The following is a 22,422-nucleotide window of genomic DNA, read 5'->3' as shown; positions in this document are numbered from 1 at the left end:
CCAGCCCAAATTAGATGTTGTCCTTATAAGAGTTGTCTTGGTCATAGTGTCTGTTCACAGCAGTAAAACACAAAGTAAGATGCCACTGCTTCTTCATTTCTCTTCAGAGAAACGCAGGTCTCAAATGGATGTCAACTACTGATAAGGTATCAATTTGCATTAAGACTAGACACTTTCTATTAAGGCTAGTTAGTGTAATGCAGTGAGGAGGGGTGGGGGGGAATAGAGGCTGCAGCTGTGGTGTCCCAGTGGGTTTCCACACTGCGGAGGGCCCCACATTCAGGAAGAACGTCTATGGTTCCAGTGGCCTTGAGGATTTGGCGGAGGGCAGGCCCCAATGACACGAGGAAGTCCTTGGTTCCAGAAAGGTTTATTGTCATGGCAGATGGTGGATGGATCTGGGCATAGCCTGTAAACTCAAGGCAGTCCAGAGTTATATAAAGAGGGAGAAAGGGGGAGGATCTTGGGAGGATCAGAGGAGAATCTGGGGAGGCATGCTTAATTTGTTCTGCCCTCTGGCCTTCATTAGTATGTAAATCCCTAGGCTCTGAGGCCTCTAGTCACCCACCCATACACTTTGGGAGGGGCTGTCTGGCCTTCATTAGTATTTAAATCCCTAGGGCCTGAGGCCTATAGTCTGGCCTGTGTTACTGAACAATGTAATTCTATGGAGATGTGACTGCTTTTCAGGACAATAGATTCTGGGGGTTGGGGGGGCCCCCGAACTCCTGCCAGTTCTCACACAGAGTCTTGGTTTCTAGGCAACTGCTCATCCAAGAACCAGAATACCCTTACACAGTCCCACAATCCAGGAAGAACAAAAGTCATTTAAAGGCAGGCAATCTAGTCAGAGATAGTCCTTGCTCAGAGTTCAATGTCCCACAAGAATGCTAAGCTACACTACTCTAACTTACATGTAGAGGGCCTAGGTCAATCTTATGTAGGCTCCTTAGATGTTGGTTCAGTCTCTTTTGCCCCATTTTAGTCCAGGTTTGTTGATTCTGTGGATTTTCTTGTGGTGTTCTTGACCCTTGTGGGTCCTGCAATCCTTCCTTGCCATCTTCCTCAAGATTACATAAGCTTTACGAGGTTGACTGTGGGTCATGTGCTTCTATTAATTTCTGGGAGAATCCTCTTTGTTGACAATTGTACCAGACACCAATCAGTATAATAGATTTACCATTAGGAATAATTTCCTATCCTAGGTCTCTGAGCTATCAAGTCTCTGGGTTATAACCCTCCAGGCAGTGTAAAGGGTATACACACTTTCTCAGCATGAATCTCAAGCTAGATCAGTCATTGGCTGGCCATTCTCACAAATTCAGTAACAACTTTACCCTAGCACATCTTGCAAGCAGGACAAAGTGTAGTTCAAAAACTTTATGGATTGTTTTTTTGTTCCACTCCCACAAAGGGAATATATTCCTGGTAATAGGAGATGGCTTGTTCAGGATCTGGATTCACCATTGCTGAGAGTCATATCCAAAGTCACCCTCACAACTTCCTGGGAGTTTCCATTGCACTAGGTTTCTAGCTAGTCCAAAAGATGCCTACCGATCTCCATTTTCACTCCCAGAACTCTCTTTCTGACCTCACCTCACCTCCTTCTTCCTGTTTCCATTCCCACCATGATACAGACTCCTACTTCAATCCACCTACAATGTCTATTTTATTTCAACTTCACAGTGAAGCTCATGTGTTCCCCTTTAAAATCTCCTTGTTACTTATCATTTCTGATCTGTGGAGTGTAGCATGGTTATTCTTTATTTTACAGCTAGTATCAACTTATGAGTACATACCATTTTTGTTTTTCTGAGTATCTATTACCTAATTCACTATGATCTTTTCTTGCTCTATCTGTTTGCCTGAAAATATCATAATGTCATTGTTTTTTTTTAACTGCTGAGTAATACTACTTTGTATAGTATACTATGTTTTCTTTATCCATTCTTCAGTTGAGTGACATCTAGGTTGTTTTCAGTTTCTGGCTAGTAACAATAAAACTGGTATGGACATACTTAAGTATCTTTGTGATATGGTCATACTTTCTTTTGTTATAGTTTCAGGAGTGGAATAGCTGGGTCCTGAGGCAGAACTATTTGCAATTTTCTGAGAAAACATCACATTGAACTCCAAAATGGCTATACATGTTTGCAATCTCTTACAAAGCAATGGAGGATTGTTCCCCATGCTTCTCCTCCTCACCAACATGTGTGATCACCTGTGTCATTGATCTTAGCCATTCTGACAGGAATCCCAGAGCCCTTTTGACTTGGATTTTCCTGGTGGCTAAGGATGTTGAACATTTCTGTAAGTACTTTTTCAAGCCAAAAGATATTCCTCAGTTGAGAATTTACTAGATCTGTAACCCACTTTTGTAAATTGGATTGTTTGGTTTGGTAAGGTCTAGTTTATTAAGGGTTTTATACATTTTGGATATCAGTTCCTTGTCAAATTTGGGGTTGTTAAAAGGTGTTTCCTACTCTGTAGAGTGATGTTTTGTTATTTCTCTTACAGAAATTTTCAGTTTCATAAGGTCCCATTTAGTAATTGCTGAACTTAGTGCCTATGCCAATCTATGAACAAGGGAGACGTTTCTTTCTTTTGATAGTTTCTGAATTTCTTTCTTCAAAGATTTAAATTCTTATCATAAAGATGTTTCATTTGCTTAGAGTTATACTGTGATATTTTATAGTATTTGTAGCTATTAGAAAAGATGTTGTTTCCCTGATCTCTATCTATTCTATTTAGAATGTTATCTCCTGTACCAACACACTCAAAACTTTTTCTCAATTTCTCTTCTAGCAGGTTTAGGATATCTATGCTTACGTTTATATCTTTTATCCACTTAGACTTAAGTTTTGTGCAAGCTGATAGACATGACTCTTCTTCCATTCTTCTACATGCAGACACTCAGTTAGATCAGCACCATTTGTTGAAGATATTTGATTTATTGTACAATTTTTGGCTCTTTATCAAAAATCAAATGTCCATAGTTGTGTAGGTTTATTTCTATGTCTTCAGTTTGATTCCATTGATCAACCTGTCTATTTATGGGCAAGTATAATGCAGTTCTTATTAATAGTGCTGTTATGTATAGCTTGAAATCAGGGAATGTAATACCTCCTGAAATTCTTCTATTGTACAGGACTGCTTTAGCTACCTTAAATTCTTGTTATTCCATGTAAAGTTGACTATTGTTCTTTCAAGGTCTGTAAGAATTGTGTTAGAATTTTGGTGGCAATTGTTTTGAATTTGTAGATTCTTTTGGTCATTTTTACTATTTTAATCAAACCTATCCATGACCCTGTGAGATCTTTACACCTTATGATATATTCTTCAATTTCTGTCTTCAAAGACTTGAAGTTCTTGTCAGACAGGTCTCTTACTTGCTTGATTAGAGGTACCCCAAGGTATTTTATATTATTTCTGTTTGCTAATTTCTATCTGAACCCATTTATTATTTTTATAAAGGAAGGCTATGGATTGTTTTGAGTTGATATTACTTTCAGCCATTGTGCTGAAGATACTCATCAGCTAATAGAGTTTTTCATATAATGTTTGATTTTTTCTTAATGTAGGCTATTATATCATCGACAAATAGTGACCTTTTATCTTCTTTCTTTCAAAATTGTTGGTCATTGATCTCCTTTAGTTTTCTTTTTGCATTAGCTAAAACTTCAAGTAATATATTGGATAGCTATGTAGAAGGTGGACATTTTCTTGTCCTTGATTTTAGTGAACTGTTTTTAGTTTCTCTCCATTTGGTTAGATGTTGGTTATAGGCTTGCTGTATATTTTTTTATGTTTAGGGATGTTACTTATATCCTTGCTCTCTCCAGTATTTTTACCCATGAGGGATATTTGGATGTTGTCCCTTGTATTTTCAGGATCTATTGGGAATATTGCTTTTTTTTTTTCATTCAGTTCCTTTGTATGATCTGTTGCATTGATTTCATAAGGTGAAGCATTCCTGCATCTCTGGGATGAAGCCTACTTCATCATAGTTGATGATCCTTTTTATGTTTTCTTGGATTCAGGTTACACAAATTTTACTGACTATTTTTGCATTAGTGTTCATGAGGGAAATTGGTTTCTTTCTTTGACTATGGTCACATTAAAAGAATTGACATTTTTCTTACTGCTTCTATATCATGAAATAATTTGAGAAGTATTAATACTATCTCCTCTTTGAACATCTGACTGAATTCTGCAATAAAACAATCTGGCTCTGACATTTCTTTTTTCCAGTAGGATCATTTTAAGGACTGATTTTATATCATTAGGTTTGTAGGTCTATTTAAATTTTTTTATCTGATATCTATTTAACTTTGGTAAATGATATCTGTTGAAAATTTGGAATTTTGAAATGTTGGAATTTCCTTGATGCATCTTATTATGGCCTCTTTCCGTTTTTGATTTTGCTAATTTTGATATTCTTTCTTTGCCTTTTAGCTTTCGTAAGAGTTTGTCTAGCATATTCTCAAAGAGGTACTTCTTTGTTTCATTGATTTTTTGTATATTTTTTTGCTTTTGTTTTATTGATTTTATTCCTCAGTTTAATTATATCATGCCATTTACTTTTTTTCTAGAGCTTTTAGACAGGCTATTAAGTCACTTGTATGAGATCTTTATAATTTCTTTATGAATTCACTTATTGCAATGAACGTTCCTTTCAGCACTCCTTTAATCATGCCTTATAAGATTATGTATTTTGTCCATTCATTTTCACGAGTTCTAGGGAGTCTATTTTCTTCATTTCTCCCTGGACTCTGTGCACCTTCTGTAAAATAGTGTTCAGTTTTCATGAGTTCGTACGTGTTCTATTATTACTGTTGTTGTTGAAGTCCAACTTTAACCAGTGGTAGTCTGAAAAGATAAAAGGAATGATTTCAATTTTATCTCATCTGTTAAAACTTTGAAGAAGATTACATAAGGTACTATGAAAAAGGTATGCTCTTTTGTGTTTTCTAGATATTTGTTAGGTCCATTTGAGTCATAATGTTGCCTACCTTATTTCTCTGATTAGTTTTGGTCTGGATGGCTGTTCATTGGTGAGATTATGGTGCTGAAGTCTCCCACTATCAATGTGTAGAGTGTGATTTGTGATTTCATCTTTCGTAATGTTTCTTTTACAAATGTGGGTCCCTAGGATTTGGGGTATAGATGTTAAGAATTGAGATGGTATCTTAGTATATTATTCATTTGATATATATGAAATATCCTTCCCCATCTTTTTTGTGTAATTTTTGTTGTAAGTCTTTTTTGTTAGATATTGACTGGCTGTATCATTTTGGCTTTTTGGGACCATTTTCTTGAAAAAAAAAATACTTCTTCTTGGCCTTTACCCTGAGGTAATGTCTATCTTTGTTGTTGAAGTATGTTTTTTGAATGTAGTAGAAAAATAGATTCTTTTTTTCCCAGTTCCCATTCATACTCTTAAAATGTGTTCTTTTATTGGGGAATCGAGTTCAATGATCTTGAGAGATTTAATGGTGAATGATTTTTAGTTCCCATTATTTTGAGGGTGGTGGTGGTTTCTCTCTCTCTCTCTCTCTCTCTCTCTCTCTCTCTCTCTCTCTCTCTCATATGTGTGTGTATGTGTGTATTTCTGTGTGTTTCTGTTTGTTTCCTTTAAGTTTGCTGGTATGAAAGTACTTATTTCCTTTGTTTTCTTGAATGTAGTTATCCTGCTTGAGTTGCAATTTCTCCTTTTGTGTCTTCTGTAGTGCTGGATCTGTGGAGAGATGTTTACATGAGGTTTTGTCATGGAATATCTTGTTTTCTACATCCATGGTGATTGAAAATTTTCTTTGGTATGGTAGTATGAGTTAGCATTTCTTGTCTCTTTAATCTGCACAACATCTCTCCAGACCCTTACGGGTTTGAGAGTCTCAGTAGAAAAGTTTGGTTTGATTTCCATGGATTTGCCTTTTTATGTTATTTGGCCATTTTCTGTTGCAGCTTTTAATATTCCTTCTTTGTTCTGTACATTTAGAATTTCGATTATTATATGGTAGAGCAACTTTATTTCTTGTCCAAATCTACTGGTTTTCTATATGTTTCTTGTACCTTAATAGACATCTCTTTCTTTAGGTTAGTGAAATTTTCTTCTGTGATTTTGTTCAAAATATTTTTTGCAACATTTACATGAAAATCTTCTCCTTCTAATCCTATTATACCTAGATTTTGTCTTTCCATAGTATCCTAGATTTATTGGATGTTTCAAGAATCTATTTCTTCTATAGCATCTTCTATTCCTAAAATTCTCTCATTCATCTCTTGCAGTCTTTTGGTGATACTTATGCCTGTACTTCCTGTTCACTTAACTAGATTTTCCCTCTAGTATTCCATCAGTTTGTGTTTCCTTTATTGCTTTTATTTCCATTTTCAGAACCTGGACAGTTTAATTTTTTCCTACACTTGTTTGTATTTTCCAGAATTTATCTAAGAAATGTATTCATTTCCTATGGAAGTACCTGTATCATCTTTATACATTTAGTTTAAAGGTCATTTTGTTGTTCTTCAGCTATTTTTATATATCCATGCCATGATATAATAGGATAGCTGAGCTTTGGTGTTTCCTTATTGCCCTATGAGTATTGATTCTGCTCCTATACTGACAGTTAGTCATCTGTGATTATTATAGGTTTCAGTGCTGATTTATGAGTTTTTCTTTGATAGATGGATGTGGATATTTTGGATATTTTCCCCTAGGATTCTATTTCCTCTCTTTTCTTTCTACTCACCTGAGTGGCCTGGATTCTGTTGAATAGTGAGTCTTCAGGTCCATTAGACTGTCTCTGCTGGGGCTTGTGTGATCTCTGGTGTTTTGGGTGCCAATGTTTCCTCTGAGGTTCCAAGTAACTGTATAAACTTTAGGGTTCTGAGTACCTGCTTGGTGTCTAGGCTTCCTAGTAGTGGGGTCTCAGGTAAGTAAAAGTCTTCTGCAGAAGTTGTAGGATGTAATATGGAGCTGTAAGAACAGGATACACTTTGGGAATGTTGGATGGGATTTAAGGAGATTTAGGGGACTATGGTTGCTCTCTTATGTGCAGTCTCTGGAACAGCTCTGGCCTCCAGGAAAGCAACCAGTGTTATGGTATAGAATATGGAGCCAAGTGGAGGGGGTGAAGTTTGGAGATGTTGGATGGGCTTTAGTTAGAAGTATTTTCTTAACTGAAGTTTCCTATGTTTTGGCTTATGTTAAGTTGGCATAAGTCTATCCAGCATAGTTGCCTTCTTGTAAGAATGATTCAGATGTAGGTACTTAAGTCCAACTAATGGACACAAGCCTGGCATCCATATGGTAGAGTTAGAATAAAAAGGTGGAAGAAGCTGAGGAGGAGGGTGAGTCCATAGGAAAATAAGCAGTCTCAACTAACCTAGACACTCAAGATTTCTCAGACACTGAGCCACCAACCAGGCAGCTGATATGAGACCCCCACCATATATACAGCAGAGGATTGCCTGGTCTGGCCTCAGTGAGAGAAGATGCACCTAACCTTCAAGAGACTTGAAGCACCAGGGAGTGGGGAGGTCTAGTGGAGTGAGGGTCAGGTGTGTGGGGACATCTTCATGGAGATGTGGGAGGAGGAATGGAGTGAGGAACAGTTGGAGGGGCATAATGACTGGAGTATAAAAAAAGATTAAACAACAACAACAAGATTTCAAAAATAAAAATTAAACAGCTCCTCTATACTTTGTATTTGATCTATATTCTCACAGTAGATTTTTTCCTAATTTTCAGGCATAGTTGACTCTCAGTTAATATTTTATTAGTTCATTCATACTACATTTTGCATGAACTAAGCAAGAGTAATTGAGAGTGCTTTCTAGTTTCTTCAAATGGTTCACAACAATTATTTTTATGTGCACATGTGAATGTAATGTGTGTGTGTGTGTGTGTGTGTGTGCTTGTGTGTGTGTGTTCATTATGATGTGTTAAAGTGAGTATGCAGAAAAGTATGTACATTTGTGTGAATATAAGTTGATGATTTGGGGTTTCATCTGATTTTGTTCTCCACCTTGGATTTTCAGACAGAGTTTCTTATTTATACACAGTACTTATTGATTTGCTAGATTGGTTCCTAAGTGAGAGCTTAAGATTCTTCTATATCTACACCTCTAATTTATCTACATCCATTATTTTGTGGTCCAAAGGATCTTAATTCAGATCCTTATGCCTATATAGCAGGCACTTTACAATGGAGTGCTCTTCCTAGTACCAATAACTGTAATTTTTTTATTGCAGAGTTGTCCTTACTTTCAAAGCAAGAAGAATAGATGAATGAGGATGTATACTAAAACTTTTCATGGAAATTATAAATTATTTAATAAAGGAAAAATAGAGACAAGCCAGTATATAGGTTATCTGTTTAAAGTAAAAATTTAATAGACACCTCTGGCAAAAATCAATCCCTGCACTTATTCAAAGTGAACTAGATGTGAATTCTTTAGTGTACCTTAAATTCCCTTCTTTTTGCAAGGTGTGTATGCAACTTCAGTACAGTATAAATATTTTATAGTTTGTTAGCTGACTGTTCTGAGCCAATCATTCTTATATAATGACAGTTTTGTGAGTAATCCACTGTAAGATCTCTTTCTTTCTAGTCCCTTAATGACATCACCATTCAGTAGAGTGACGTATATAATACTACACTGCTAACTATTCAGCACTAGAAGAGATTATTTGAATTTAACTGAAAGCTCAGTGAGAACTAGCACAGCAGATATAATTATGTGGTCCCATTTTAACTGTGTATTTAATTAAACACAGACTCTTTCTCGGGGAGAATTTAAATTTTACCATACTATATTGTAGTAGTTTGAATAAAATTGGCCTCCATAGACTCATGGATTGACATTTTTTGAAATGCCTAAGGTTTGTGGTCTTGTTTGAACAGGTATAGCCTTCTTGGAGGAATTGTGCTACTAGAGGAGGGCCTTGACATTTAAAAAACTCAAGCAGAAATACAGGATATCAAGTTAAAGATGGAGTTGCCATGCCACTCTCAAAACTCTGACCCGTAATTGTTCCTGGTCTACTGCAGGGATGGAGGTATGGGATGTGGAACAGTTCGAGGTTGGACGAAGAGGGGAATAAAATCTAGGGTTTAAAACAGACAAACAAACCTCAAGCAAGGCCCAGTGGCTCACTCCTTCTACCTGCTAATTCAAAATATGGATATAGAACTCTTGACTCCTTATACAGCATAATGTTTGCCTGAATATCAGCATGCTTTCAATTATGATGATAATGAACAAAAACTTTGTACTTGTAAGAAAGACCCAATTAAGTGGTTTCCTTTTAAGTTTTGCCATGGTCATAGTGTTCCTTTACCACAATAGAGACCCTAAGTCATATGTGAAGTAAATTTTATAAGAAAAAGAGGGTACCTTATATTTGGATTGCCTTCTGATTTTACTCATTATCCTATCATTCAGAGTTTGCCAGGAAAGGCAAGTCTTTTCAAAAAGGTGTTTATATAAGGACTGAGATGTTGCTTTAAGTCACACTGTGTGTCAGTCACTCTAGATTACATTCTGATAAGACCAATCCTAGATTTGTTCAATCAGTGACAATATTGTATGTCTCAGCAAGAGAACGTCATGTTTCCTTGGCTCTCAAGATCTGTTAAGCTTTTATATAGTTTGAACTGATAATAATGATTATTGTGTAGGACCAGGATTAATTTATGTCTTAATTAATTAATTAATTAATTAATAGGATTAATTAATTTATTGATAGATCATATATCATAACAGTATTTGTAATGAAAATATTTCCATATCTGAAACTTTTAGACTCATTACTTGACTTGTCTAGTGATTACTTACTCAGAAATATTTTTTCATGGTTTAAAGCCCCAGAAATTGTAACTGTGAAAACTGTGAATATTAAACTGAGGAATCTATCTGTCTGTCTGTCTATCTATCTATCTATCTATCTATCTATCTATCTATCTATCTATCTATCTCACAAATGCCAGAATCCAAAAATACTCTTTTAAACAAATAATTTTAATGGAGTTCTAATCAGTATATTGGTAAATGGCTCATCCATAAAGAAATCCTGGTCTTTTAAACATTGAGCAATCTTCCTCTCTTAAGTAGTTTGTTTCTAATCAATAGAATAAATAAGCCCTGAAGGGATGTCACTCCATGATTAGATTACAAGGGATAGTTAATTCCTTTTTGTAAACATTTTTTTCCTTCCTGCCTTTGATGAAGTATACTGCCTGCCACATTGTAAGCTAATAAATATATATTATTATATGTTACTATTTTGTGTTAATTTTTTAAAAGGCAGTGATGAAAAGTATAATACCCTTCCTCCACCTCAAAAGCTTAGACATGGTAATACTACGTAAAAATATAGTTCATAATAGGAATGACGAAAATCAAGAATTTTTAGAGATGTAAGTACAGAAATTTTCTTCTGGTGTATCTACCTTAACAAGACCTCATTGTGTCTGAATGGAGTCAACTGAGAATTGGTCTCTGCTCTTCAGAAATTCCTAAGATTTTGTATATAAGGGGTTGTATGATCTTAATTGCACCACTTAATTTTCACAAATAGTCTGCATGGTAACATGCATGTTGAGCATTTTATGGTAATTATAGCATTTACAAAAGACTTGTAGACAGTGGGAAGAGTTTACAAACCATCCCTTTAATGCTAATATTTCTTTTGTCTAAAGCATTTTTGTAAAGCCTGAAATAAACACTTCTGTTCTTTTTAGAACTTCTTATCTGCTGCCTCATCCTGCAAAGACTAACTGATCATTCTAATGGACTTCCTTCTCAATAGGGAAGTTTTTATTCACTTTGTCACTGAGCTTGTACAGAGATATGCTTTTCTGCAAGCCAGACAAAGAGTGGTGTGTAAGAGAAAAGAATAAGAAAGGATATACAATTAGAGAAACATCTTTTGGAAAAAGAACAGTCTCAAGCAGTAGGCAGATAGACTTGATAAAGAAACAAGATGTCTAAATTTGCTTATTTGGCTTGAATACTGACAACTAACTAAGATGCCATGAGCATGAATTTATTCCAAAAGTATTCTTCAGTAAAAATGTAAAATATTTGATCTGGAGATCTTAATTTTCAGTCCCCTTTTAAAAAATTGCTGTTTGGAAAAAAAGAAAAAAAAGAAGAAGAAGAAAAACAACCCTGCTCCTATTAAGCTATTTCCCTATCATTGTAGCTAGATATTTTCTGCATGATATTTAACATAAATAATAGCATTAGAACTATAATTTCAGTCTATAAGTATTGAAATCACAGGAGACTGGCCTCATATGAGCACAGGTTGATACCAAGATGAATCTGTATGAGGAAATAGTGTTTTGACAGTGTTGCTTATGGTTGGCACTCTAACTTAGCAGGCAGATCTCAAATCATATTAGCACAAAGCCTCCAATTACTGTGAGAGAAAAGCTTAGGGAAACCTGCATCTTTTCAACTCTTCAAGATGAAATACTTTTATGACTTCTGCAAAAGTGATTCCAAATAAATCTTTTACTATCAACATTTTGTATGTTACAGGAATATCTGAGTGTGTCTGTCCTCAGTTCCAGCTCTAAAAAAATGTTCATTCCTATGTTCAGTACTTTCTATGAAATTTATTTCATATATTTCAAACAAAAGTAGGCAGAACAGTAATGCAATTAGGGACATAGCTGGTTTATACAAAAGATATCAGTATAAAAATATGATAGGCAATTCAAGAACTGATAAAATTATTTCTCAGTTTTTAAGACAAAGCAACATCATTTACAATGCTTGAGGTAAAACTGGATTATCTCAGGCCACTAAATAATCTTCTCCATTCTGACATATGAGCATATGTCTTTGAACAAGGCACTGCAAGATATAGACATGTTAGCTTTTCTGAATGCAGAGCCTTGTTCTGTAGTCGCCAGATTGCCTTGACAGGATTTGGGAGCAATCCTAGATCTCAACACTGTCAAGCATGAATTCACTAGGCTGTCAACATGTAGTCTTTTAGACAAAATAAAAAATGTTAAGTTTGTTGAATCTTGACAGCATAATGGTAAATCTCAGAAAATGGTGTTTAAGGAATTTATATATGATGTTCTGACCTGGAGTTTGACATGGGTACAGGACAGATTATTAGGACTGGGGCTCTTTTACAGCTTATCATTGACTTGACAGGAGTAGACAGTGAGGACAATGAGTGAAGCTGTCTTAAGGTAGTTCTCTTCTTAGAAATTAGCTTACTTTCTTGGATAATAGACATACTTTATAATTATACACAATCAAGTAAGTCAATAAGCTCCTTTTATTTAAACTTAACCCTAGAAAAGGAAATTATTTGCTATGCAGACTTGTTAATGAGAACAACACATGTAAACTTTATTTTTATTTGCCAGAAGTAATTGTCATCTCAGAAGCTTACTGCTGAATAAGCTCACCCTTCCTAGGTCTTCCTATACTCTGCCTGGCTGGTCTCATTGAGTTGTTCTGCCTTGCCTCAAACTCCTCTCCAAGCTGACTGACTCAATTGGGCTTCTCTCACCTTTTTACTGAATTGCTCTGCTTCACCTCATGTAAACTATGGCAGTTTGTTCTAATCTTCTGGTTGCTTTTCTTTTTTTTTTTAATTTTAATTTCTTTTTTTTTTTTAACATGAAATGCTTTTTTATAGCATGTTTTACAAGGGGAGGGGGTAAGAGGGTCCAGGTGGTGGAAAAGTACAAAATCTTCTTGGCCTGTGCCTTGAAACATGTCATGGTCTATATGGTACACTGCCTTGAATTATGATCTACCTGCTGTTCTTCAGAAGATATGGTACACTGCTTGAGTTATGGTCTCCCTGCTATTCTTAAGAAGACATGGTACTCTGCTTTGAGTCTATCTGCAGTTGCTAAGCAGGATCTTGCAGCTGCCAAGCTTCAGAGGACATTGTGCAGGTGGGGAAAGGTAGGGGGTAAGGGTAAGGGCGAGGGTCCTGGCTTCTGGCATCTCCCCCTTCTCTGTTTAGTTAGACAAGGCGTCTTATGTTCAATCCCAACTATGTGAGGTTTGAATTTGGATGTCTAATTATGGGGGGTCTTAGACAAGTTCACAACCCCAAAACACTGATGTGAGACGAGTCACATCGATGGTCGAAGGCTTTAGGCTGTCGACGATGGGCAACGTCAAGGGACTCTGATGTGGGTGAAAGGAGGGTGAGAGCCCTGTCTTAGGCCATGTAGGCTGCACCCACTCCCAGCACCACGCACTCCTTTTCGGCTGCATTGGGTGGGCCCCTGGGAAGTGGACCTACAATAATCCCGTCATTGGGCTAACTCGCAGCCATCCTAGTCTCTTGTAAATGTTCAAGTTACCAACCATTTGTCAGTTTGGGGTGTAATATTGTCATAAAGGAAGGCTCCCCAATGTTAGCGGCCATATCAAGGGTGGCCTTGGTTTAGGAAAAAGCCAATTTTTGTTGTGGTGATCAAGAGGCCAAGCTCTCTAGCGAGAGAAATGAGGGCAAAGCCAGGCATACCAGGAACCCTTCTGGAGGGCGTGGAAGTCTAGGGGTCGACCGTAGGGGGGCGCAGGGGAGCTGACAGCTGTGTCAGTCTCCTGCGGAGTCACTTCTGGATCCTCTGCAATTTTCAGCTGATGGTAATGAACTTCAACTGCCTACTTGATGGCAGCATCAACCTGGTTCCGTGGACGACAGGTCACGGGCGATGATCTCTGTCTTGCTCAATCTTGATGTCCTGCGCACATCCTCTCAATGAGGGTCCGTTCGGATGGGTCCGTGCCTCGAGCCCCACGTCTGGGTGCCACTTGACCCGAGCGGCAGGTCCTGGTTATTCGTGGGGGCGTGGAGTACTGCAACCTGCTATTCTTCAGAAGATATGGTACACTGCTTGAGTTATGGTCTCCCTGCTATTCTTCAGATGATATGGTACACTGCTTTGAGTCTATCTGCAGTTGCCAAGCAGGATCTTGCAGTTGCCCAGCTTCAGGGGACCTTGTGCAGGTGGGAAAAGGTAGGGGGTGAGGGTAAGGGTGAGGCTCCTGGCTTCTGGTCCATCTGGGTTAGAACTTCTAATAGCAGGCATCACGGGTGATTCAATTTTACCTGGAAAAAAAAAAAAGAAGGGGATTCTCAGGGAGATTTCTCTTCCCTGGATGTAAATTGTTATTCATCGTATTTATGGTTGGGCCCGGCTTTGTAAGGGTATCTATTTTTTTCATTAATATTTGTGGTAGCCGGTTAGCTGTGCCTTCTGTGGTATTGGGCAGGCATATCAGTCCTCGGCTCCATAAGGGAACTGGGACTGGGGCTGGTTGCTTTTCATTCTCTGGATATTTCTGTCTTCACCTGACACCTATCTCTGTATCTCTGTAAAATTGATTCCTATAAAACTGCCTCTCTCTCTCTCTCTCTCTCTCTCTCTCTCTCTCTGTCTCTGTCTCTCTCTCTCTTTCTCCCCACTTTCCAGTCTGTTCTCATTCATGTCTAGCATATCTCTGACTCTTTGAGTCATATCTGACTCATTTACTTTTCTCTGGATTGTCACTTTATCTGCTCCACAAATAGACATCATATTCAAACATGGCTGCTTCCTTCTACAAAATAACTTTATTCTGTTTGAGATTAAAGATGTCAGTTACAGGGCATGTCTGTATTCCAGTCATCAGGACTAAACATGTGCTGCCTATTTCCATTCCAGTCTAATCACACAGACCCAGAAAGTCTTTTGATGGTATTTCTTGACAGAGAAGCCATGTTGCTACCTATTTACAAGGTGTATGACTACTCAGGCTTGTAAATTTCCACAAAAGCTGCCTGTTGACATTAGCTTATAGCCATCTGTTTCAATCCACTGAGACCCAAGACTTGGTGTTAGTATACATGTATGACAGGCCTATTGCTGATTTTAGGCCTATGGCTGATTTTAGGCCTTCAGTGTGTAAGCAGGGCTGCCCCTGATATCTCCTCCCTTCTCTAAGTATAGAAGGGCTGTGGCAATTCTAAACTTGTGAAGGTGGGGATAAAGGCCTGACCTCCAGTATTTGAAGGGGACCATGTAATGGCTGCAGTCCCCCTTTTGTTGTCCAGTGAGGCATGAGGGCCATACCCATCCCAATGTCTTTTTCCTGGAGAGGGGATACTTTTGACATCAACCCCTATGCAGTCAGGCTTGTCCTTCAGGGAACCCAGACAGATATTTTTAACTTTTATTTATATTCCCTTGCAGTGCTTAGCCTCGCAGCCTAAGCAAGAATTCAGATCACCTGTCAGAGGGGATTCTGGGTGGCCCCTCTCTGCTTGGTCTAGGGGCGGAAGTCTCCTCTTTTAGGTTGAGTGGAGATGGGTTTTGGGAACACCCTGGATAGAGTAACAACCTCATCTTGAGTCTCCTGGTCCTCCATAGCTAACTTATGATAATGTATCTGAATAGGTTTTGCTATCAAATTATTTGTCTGTTGTTTCACAAAGTTAGTCAGCCTATTTAAGGCCAAGGGACCAGAAGAAATAAGCACAAATAACCCAAATAATGGTCCCAAGATGTGAAGAAGTATGGTTGATAACCATGGAGTGGCTGAAAACCAATTCTTGTATCAGCACTCATCTTTCTCTTTCGCTCTCTGTCTTTTCTCAGGGCCTTCTCTGACCTTTCCATGCTCTCTTTAACCATCCCTGTCTTGTCTATGTAAAGGTACACATTCTTCTTTAAGGGCTGTACACAGTCAAGAGCTGTACACAGCCTTTTCTATTGTAAAAGAGTAAGTCAAGTCCAATAAAGTCCTTAGCGATTTTTGGAGGCCTCATCAGACAGCGAAACGAGGGATTTCTTCAGATTAGTGATGTCAATCTCTAGCTGTTTGATATTCTTGTCAAGGGCCCATCGAAGGTCTGAATAGTATAAGTTTGGAGGCCAGTATCTAGCTTAGAACTTCTAACAGAAGACATCAAGGGTGATTCATTTTTACCTGGAAAGGAAAAAGAAGGGAATTCTCAGGGAGATTACTCTTCCCTGGATGTCAATTGTTATTCATCTTATTTATGGTTGGGTCTGGCTTTGTGGGAGTATCTATTTATTTCATTAATCTTTTTGGTAGCCATTTAGCTGTGGCTATGTCAGTTTCTTGAGGTAGAAATATTCAGTTTTCTCAGAAACTTACAAACTGATTACCAAAGTGATTGTAAAAGTTTCCACTCTCTGCAGCAATGAAGAAGAGTTTCCTTGCTCTATACTTTCTCCAGCACCATGTGGTATCTCTAGAGGATTTTTCTTTCTCTTCGTCATTTGGATGTGTGTAAGATTGAACCTCAGAGTTGTTTTTATTTTCATTTCCCTGATTACTAAGATCGTTTGAACATTTCTTTAAGTAGTTCTCAGCCTTTTGATGTTTCTGTGTTGAGAATTCTGTTTGTCTCTGTACCTCATTTTGAAATTGAGTTATTTGTGATGTTGGTGTCTAACTTCTTGGGTTCTTATGAATTTTTGATATTAGCCTTCTGTTATATGTTAGGTTGGTAAAGATCTTTCCCCAAACTGTATGCTACTGCTTTGTCCTATTTACAGTGGCTTTTGCCTTATAGATGCTTTACAGTTTCATTTATCAATTGTTGATCTGTTCTGTTCAGGAAATTCTCCAATGTCCCACAAAGACTCTTGCTCAACTATGTTCATATATCAGCTTTAACCATAAAAGCCAGAAACTAAAAACAACCTAGATGACCCTTAACTGAAGAATGGATAAAGAAAATGTATACAATTCAGCTATTGAAAACAAAGACATTATGAATTTTGTAGACAAATGGATGGAACTTGAGAATATCATCCTGAGTATGGTAAGCCAATTCCAAAAGGTTATGCATGGTATGTACTCATTTATAAATGGATATTAGCCATAAAATACACATATCAGGCTATAATACACAGGCCCAAAGAATCTAAATAAAAATGAAGGCACAAGTGAAGATGCTTGAATTTTACTTAGAAGGAGGAATAAAATAGTCATAAGAAGCGATGGAGGGAGGAATCTGTGAGGGAAGGAGGGGATAGGGGAAGAAAATGGAGGTGCTCAGGATCAGCTGTGGGGAAGGGTAGGAGAGAAAGCTAAATGGTCATGAAAATAAATGGAAATCTGAAACTGAGGGGAGTGAGGAGATAGAGGACACATTTAGGAGGAGACAAGAGTCCTGGGATAAGGGATGGGTCCAAGAATCAATGGGGATGATATTAGCTGTGACTCACAACATTGGGAGTATGGACTCTGAAGAGACTTCTTCCTGTAGCCAGGCAGGAACCCCAGTGGAGCCACAAATACAACAACCCACCCACAAAATTATCAACACAAATTTATTCTGTCTATAAAAAATGCAGGTCGGGCAGTATGGCGCATGCCTTTAATCCCAGCATTTGGGAGGCAGAGGCAAATGGATTTCTGAGCTCAAGGCAAGCATGATCTACAGAGTGAGTTCCAGGACAGCCAGGACTACACAGAGAAACCCTGTCTCGATGAACCAAAAGAAAAAAAAATGCAGGCACAGGGAAGGGAGCAGAGACTAGAGGAATGGCAAACCAATAACTGGCTCAACTTGAGACCCATGCATGCGCAAGCATCATTTCCAGACACAATTAATGATACTCTGTTATGCTGGTAGACAGGAACATGTTTTCCTCTGAGAGGCTCCACCCAGCAGCTAACCTACAGCCAAACAGTGGATGGAGTTTCGGGACTCCTATGGAAGAATAGGAAGAAAGATCACAGGCCTCAACGTGAATAGAAACTCTATAGGAAGACCAAGAAAATCAACTAACCTGTACCCTTGGGGCTCTCAGAGTCTGAACCACCATCCAAAGAATATACTCAGCTTAATCTAGGCCTCTCCACACTGATGTAGCAGATGTAAAACTTGTTTTCATGTGGTTCCCAAGCAACTGGAAAAGGATCTTTCCTAAAATCTGTTGCCTGTAGGTGGGATATGCTATCTTATCTTTGTTACCTTGTCTGTCCTCAGTGGGAGAAGTGCCTAGCCTCCTAGAGTATTGAAGTGCCAGGGTAGGGAATACCCAGTGGGCCTCCACTGAATCAGAGGAGAAGGGAAGGGGAAATGGGGAAAGGATTATGGGAGGGGTTGACTGCTAGTAGGGCAGGAGTGCTGAAACCAAGATTTAAATTGAGTAAGTAAAAATTAAAATAAAAATTTAAAAATGTCAATATATTCAGCCATGAAGGCATAAAGAAGCAGATTAATCACTGTTACAATAAAAACTAGTCTGTGGTTAGCTTAATGAAACTTTGTAGGGTTTTTTTGGTCTACTGATTGTTTTTTTATTATATGGTGTTAAGAGCTTAAGCTCTTCCTCTTTTTCTTCCATAGCTCTTCATCATTTGATACAGACAGGAAAGTGGTCTTTTTCTTGAAATCTCCAAAGTGCAAAATCTCATGCACTTCTCTTGTTTTCTATTTAATTTTTTTTAGATATCTTTTTATCTTTTTATTGAAAACAGACTTTCTCATGTAATATAACATTTAAATGTTCCCCTCCCTCTACTTGAATGCTCTCAGTTCTTTCATAACTTTCCTGTATCCAGATCCACATCTCTACTTCTCATTAGAAAATAAACAGGCTTTCAAAAGATTTAAAATAAAATGTAGTGTAATTATATAAAACAAAAACTTCCGTATCTGGATAGGACAAAAAAGTACAAAAGGAAAAGAGTCCAAGAAAAATCACAAGAAACAGATAAAGACACAGAAGCCCATTTGTTCAAATTTCAGAAATCTTACAAAAACCCACTGAACTGGAAGCCATAATACAGAGGCAAAAAACATGTATGGATAAAAGAGAAAAATTTTATAAAGATGCTATTGACTTTGTCTTCTGTTGTCCATCTACTTCTGGGACTACCTTTAAAAGTAATTTGTTTCCCTAGTGAGACTCCTGCAGAGAATATTGAACTTCCTTTTACAAATGGTTATCAATTGGAGATAGCTTCTGGATTAGAGATGAGGGCATGTGGCCATTTCTTTTTTAGCTCTAGGACTTCATCTGAAGGAAGACAAATGTAGGCCTTGTGCTGCTATAGTGTTATGAGTTTACATGTACATAGACCATGTTGATTTAAATGACCTTATTTGTTTGGTTTCTGCACTTTTGTGTTGATCATGTTGATTTAAGGTATCTTGTCCTTTCATGTTCTCCACCCCATCTGCCTCTTACACTCTTTTTGCATCCTGTTCAGCAATGCTCCCTGAGCCATGAAAGAAAATATTTAATGATGACATCCATTTAGAGATGCAGGTGCTAGTATCTATCAGTCTCTGTATATCATCTAGCTGGAGGTTACCTCTATTTGCTGCTAACTGCTACAAAGGAAGCTTCTCTAATAATAGCTGAGTATGGTATTTGTCTCTGAGTATATCAAAATGTCATTTGAAGTCAACTTACTGCTATTTTGTTGTGTTAGCTTGTTTTGTAATGGTAATATTTTGTTTTAGCCTACACACTCAGGATAGAATATCTGGTCTCAGGTTCTTATCACTCAAACAACGTTAGGTATGGTATTCATTGGTATAGTAGAACTTAAATCAAGTCAGATACTGGTTGTTTACTCTCATAAGTTTTGGGCTTCTATTGCACTAAAATATCAAGTGGACAGCTTCTTTTTTGTTAATGGAATTTTATTTTATGGTTATCTTAAAAATATATTCTGTGCATTTTTCCTTTGTTCTATTTCATTGTTCTATCCCTATTATTTGTAGATTTGGATTTTTCATACATTGCCACATTTCCTGGATGTTTTGTGCCATGAGTTTTTCTTTTTTAATATTTAGCATTTTCTTGGACCAGTGTTCCAACATCTTCTATTATGTCTTCAAAGTGTAAGTTACTCTCTTCCATCACTTGCATTCTAGTAGTGAGACTTGTATTCAGCTTCCTGTTTGAATTCCTAAAATTTTCTTTTCCAGTTTTTGCTGAATTTGAGTTTTCTATATTGATTTTATTTAAACATTGCAATCTTGAGCTGCTTCATTAATTTTATTCCATTGTGTTGAGTGTTTTCATATATTTCTTTAAGAGATTCATTAACTTCCTCTATAAGGACCATTATCATATTCCTAAAATCTATTTTAAGGTCATTGTCTTAAGCTTCTGCTATGTTACAGTTCTCTGGACTGATGATGGCAGGGTTGTTGGACTATAATGAAAACATACTGTCCTGGTTGTTACTAATTGTGTTGTTATGCTGGCATCTGAACACATTGGTTTGTGAGTACAGTAATTCTGGGTGCTGATATCTGCTCTTTTTTCTTTGGGGTGGATATTTTATTCCTTTGTTTCTGATACCCTCCCTGGTTCTTAGGAAATTATGGTGGCTATGTGTTGCCTGATAAGAAAATTTTCTGGGATATTTTTAGGAACTAGCACTGGAGGTTCCAGGTAAAATGCATTTTAGGGAGCTGACATTTAGGGATGGGTATGGGCTAAAGAAGGTTTAGAGGTCCACATGTGGGCAGAATTCCAAGTGTCTAATTAGGATTTTCTTTGTCCCTTGTGAATGGGGCTGAAATTAAGGAGAGGCCAAAACAAGTGTTTTGATACAAAACAGGGGATGAGTCTGTGAATTCAACTTAGAGGAATGGAAGGATAAACTGCAGTTAGCTTACCTGCTTTCTTGGTTTACTTTTCCTGAAGATTCCTGTTGGAATTGGGTGCTGAGATAAAATGATGCATATTGAGAAAAAATATCAAAGGGAAAGATTTGTATGATCCACTAAAGATAAAGGCAGGAATTAAGGCAGGCCACTTCTTGTGGTCTTCTACAGAATTTGAAGAAAGGCTACAGGTTGCAGGATTGAATTTGGAGAAGCAGAAGGAGAAGCAAAAATTTTTATCTACCCTAGCTACCTTTCCTTGCCATAGCTTACCTCTCTGATTTTCAACAGTAGCATCACGGTATGAGACAGTAATTAGTAAGCTTTGTGTTAGTCTATGGTATCAGAATTGACTTGGGGAAGGTAGATATCTGCACTCATATGAATGCCTCAGGGACTAAAATTTTCTAATATGAACAATGAAATCTGAGGAAAACCTCTTTTGTTTCCTTGTGTATTGTTTTGTTTAAAAACCAGATGCTACTGTATCAATGGGTAGAGTGAACAGAAAGAAGGACCCAGCTGAAAATCATTAAGTCCCACGCTAAGTAATAGACTTCCTTCTCTGGGGTTCCACTTTTCAAAAATTCCATAAATTTCTTTTTTTTTTTTTAACAGATCTTGCCTCAAGTTTATTTGTAAAAACAGCATAGGACACTGGTCATCTGCAAATAGTGTGTGGGTAGGTGTGTCACGGCAGTCCATCTGTCTTCACGTTGGCAGGAGCCTTTTCTATGGGGCCTTCACAGGGGCCTGGGCACCTTTGGGAGCCTGGGCTGGAGCTTTGGCCTGGGCCTTAGCTGGAGCTTTGGCCTCTGCCTTGGTTTGAACCTTGGGCTTTGGTTGGCAGAGCCTACGACCCTTGGCCATGTAGCTTCGAATCCGCTTCCCAAGCTTGGGGTGAGCGATGAAAGCCAGGCGGCTGAGTTTGCGGCTGGGGCCCTTTGGCATCTTGGGCTTGATGGCCTGAGGCTTCACAAGGGCCTTGATGGCCTCTGCGCGTGCACTCACTGCCTTTGCATTGTTGGCCTGCATCTTCTTCAGGCCTTTCTTGTTGTGCTTCTTGGCAAAGCGCATGTTCCTCAAGAACTTGGGGTCAACCCCCTTAAGAGACTCGTATCTTTGTGACCGGGGTTTCTTGATGCCATTTCTGTGCCATTTGCGGGACTGGTTGTGTGTGGTGTGGTTCTTGGACTTGGCCATGTCTGCACGGTAACCCGCGGCTTCCGCAGCGCCTGGGACCGGAAGAGAAAGAGCTCCATAAATTTCTATATAGGAACATCAGTAAGGAACCAAGTGTCAAGTACATGAGCCTAAGAGACACATCTCAGGTTCAAAACATAGTAGTCACATTATACTCTGCTTCTTAGTGAGAATAAATGTCTACACAGGCTGAGCTGTTCAAAATTTGTAACAGCTTCATCAAATATGGTAAAGACAAGAGAAAGACTTTGTAGAGTTGGGCAAGTGTTATTCTTCACTTCCTTACTTGATTAGTGGCTTTATATATTTGATAAATGATTCATAATGTTAAAATAGAGGACTGGAAAGATCCCTTGCTTTGAAATCCATCAGCAAAATGAACTTTTTAGTTATTGTTAAACAGTATAATTATTTTTGAGCTTTTTTATTTAATGTAAAGTAAATCATATTTATATTTCATCCTCTTTACATTGAGAAATATTAAAGTAGAGTAGTATTTTAGTATCTATATCTTTATGTGTATAATTAAAGGGATATATATATATATATATATATATATATATATATATATA

This window comes from Grammomys surdaster, unplaced genomic scaffold (genome assembly GCF_004785775.1).
Source record: "Grammomys surdaster isolate TR1022 unplaced genomic scaffold, NIH_TR_1.0 133, whole genome shotgun sequence".
NCBI lineage: Eukaryota > Metazoa > Chordata > Mammalia > Rodentia > Muridae > Grammomys > Grammomys surdaster.
This window is presented reverse-complemented; position numbering follows the sequence as displayed.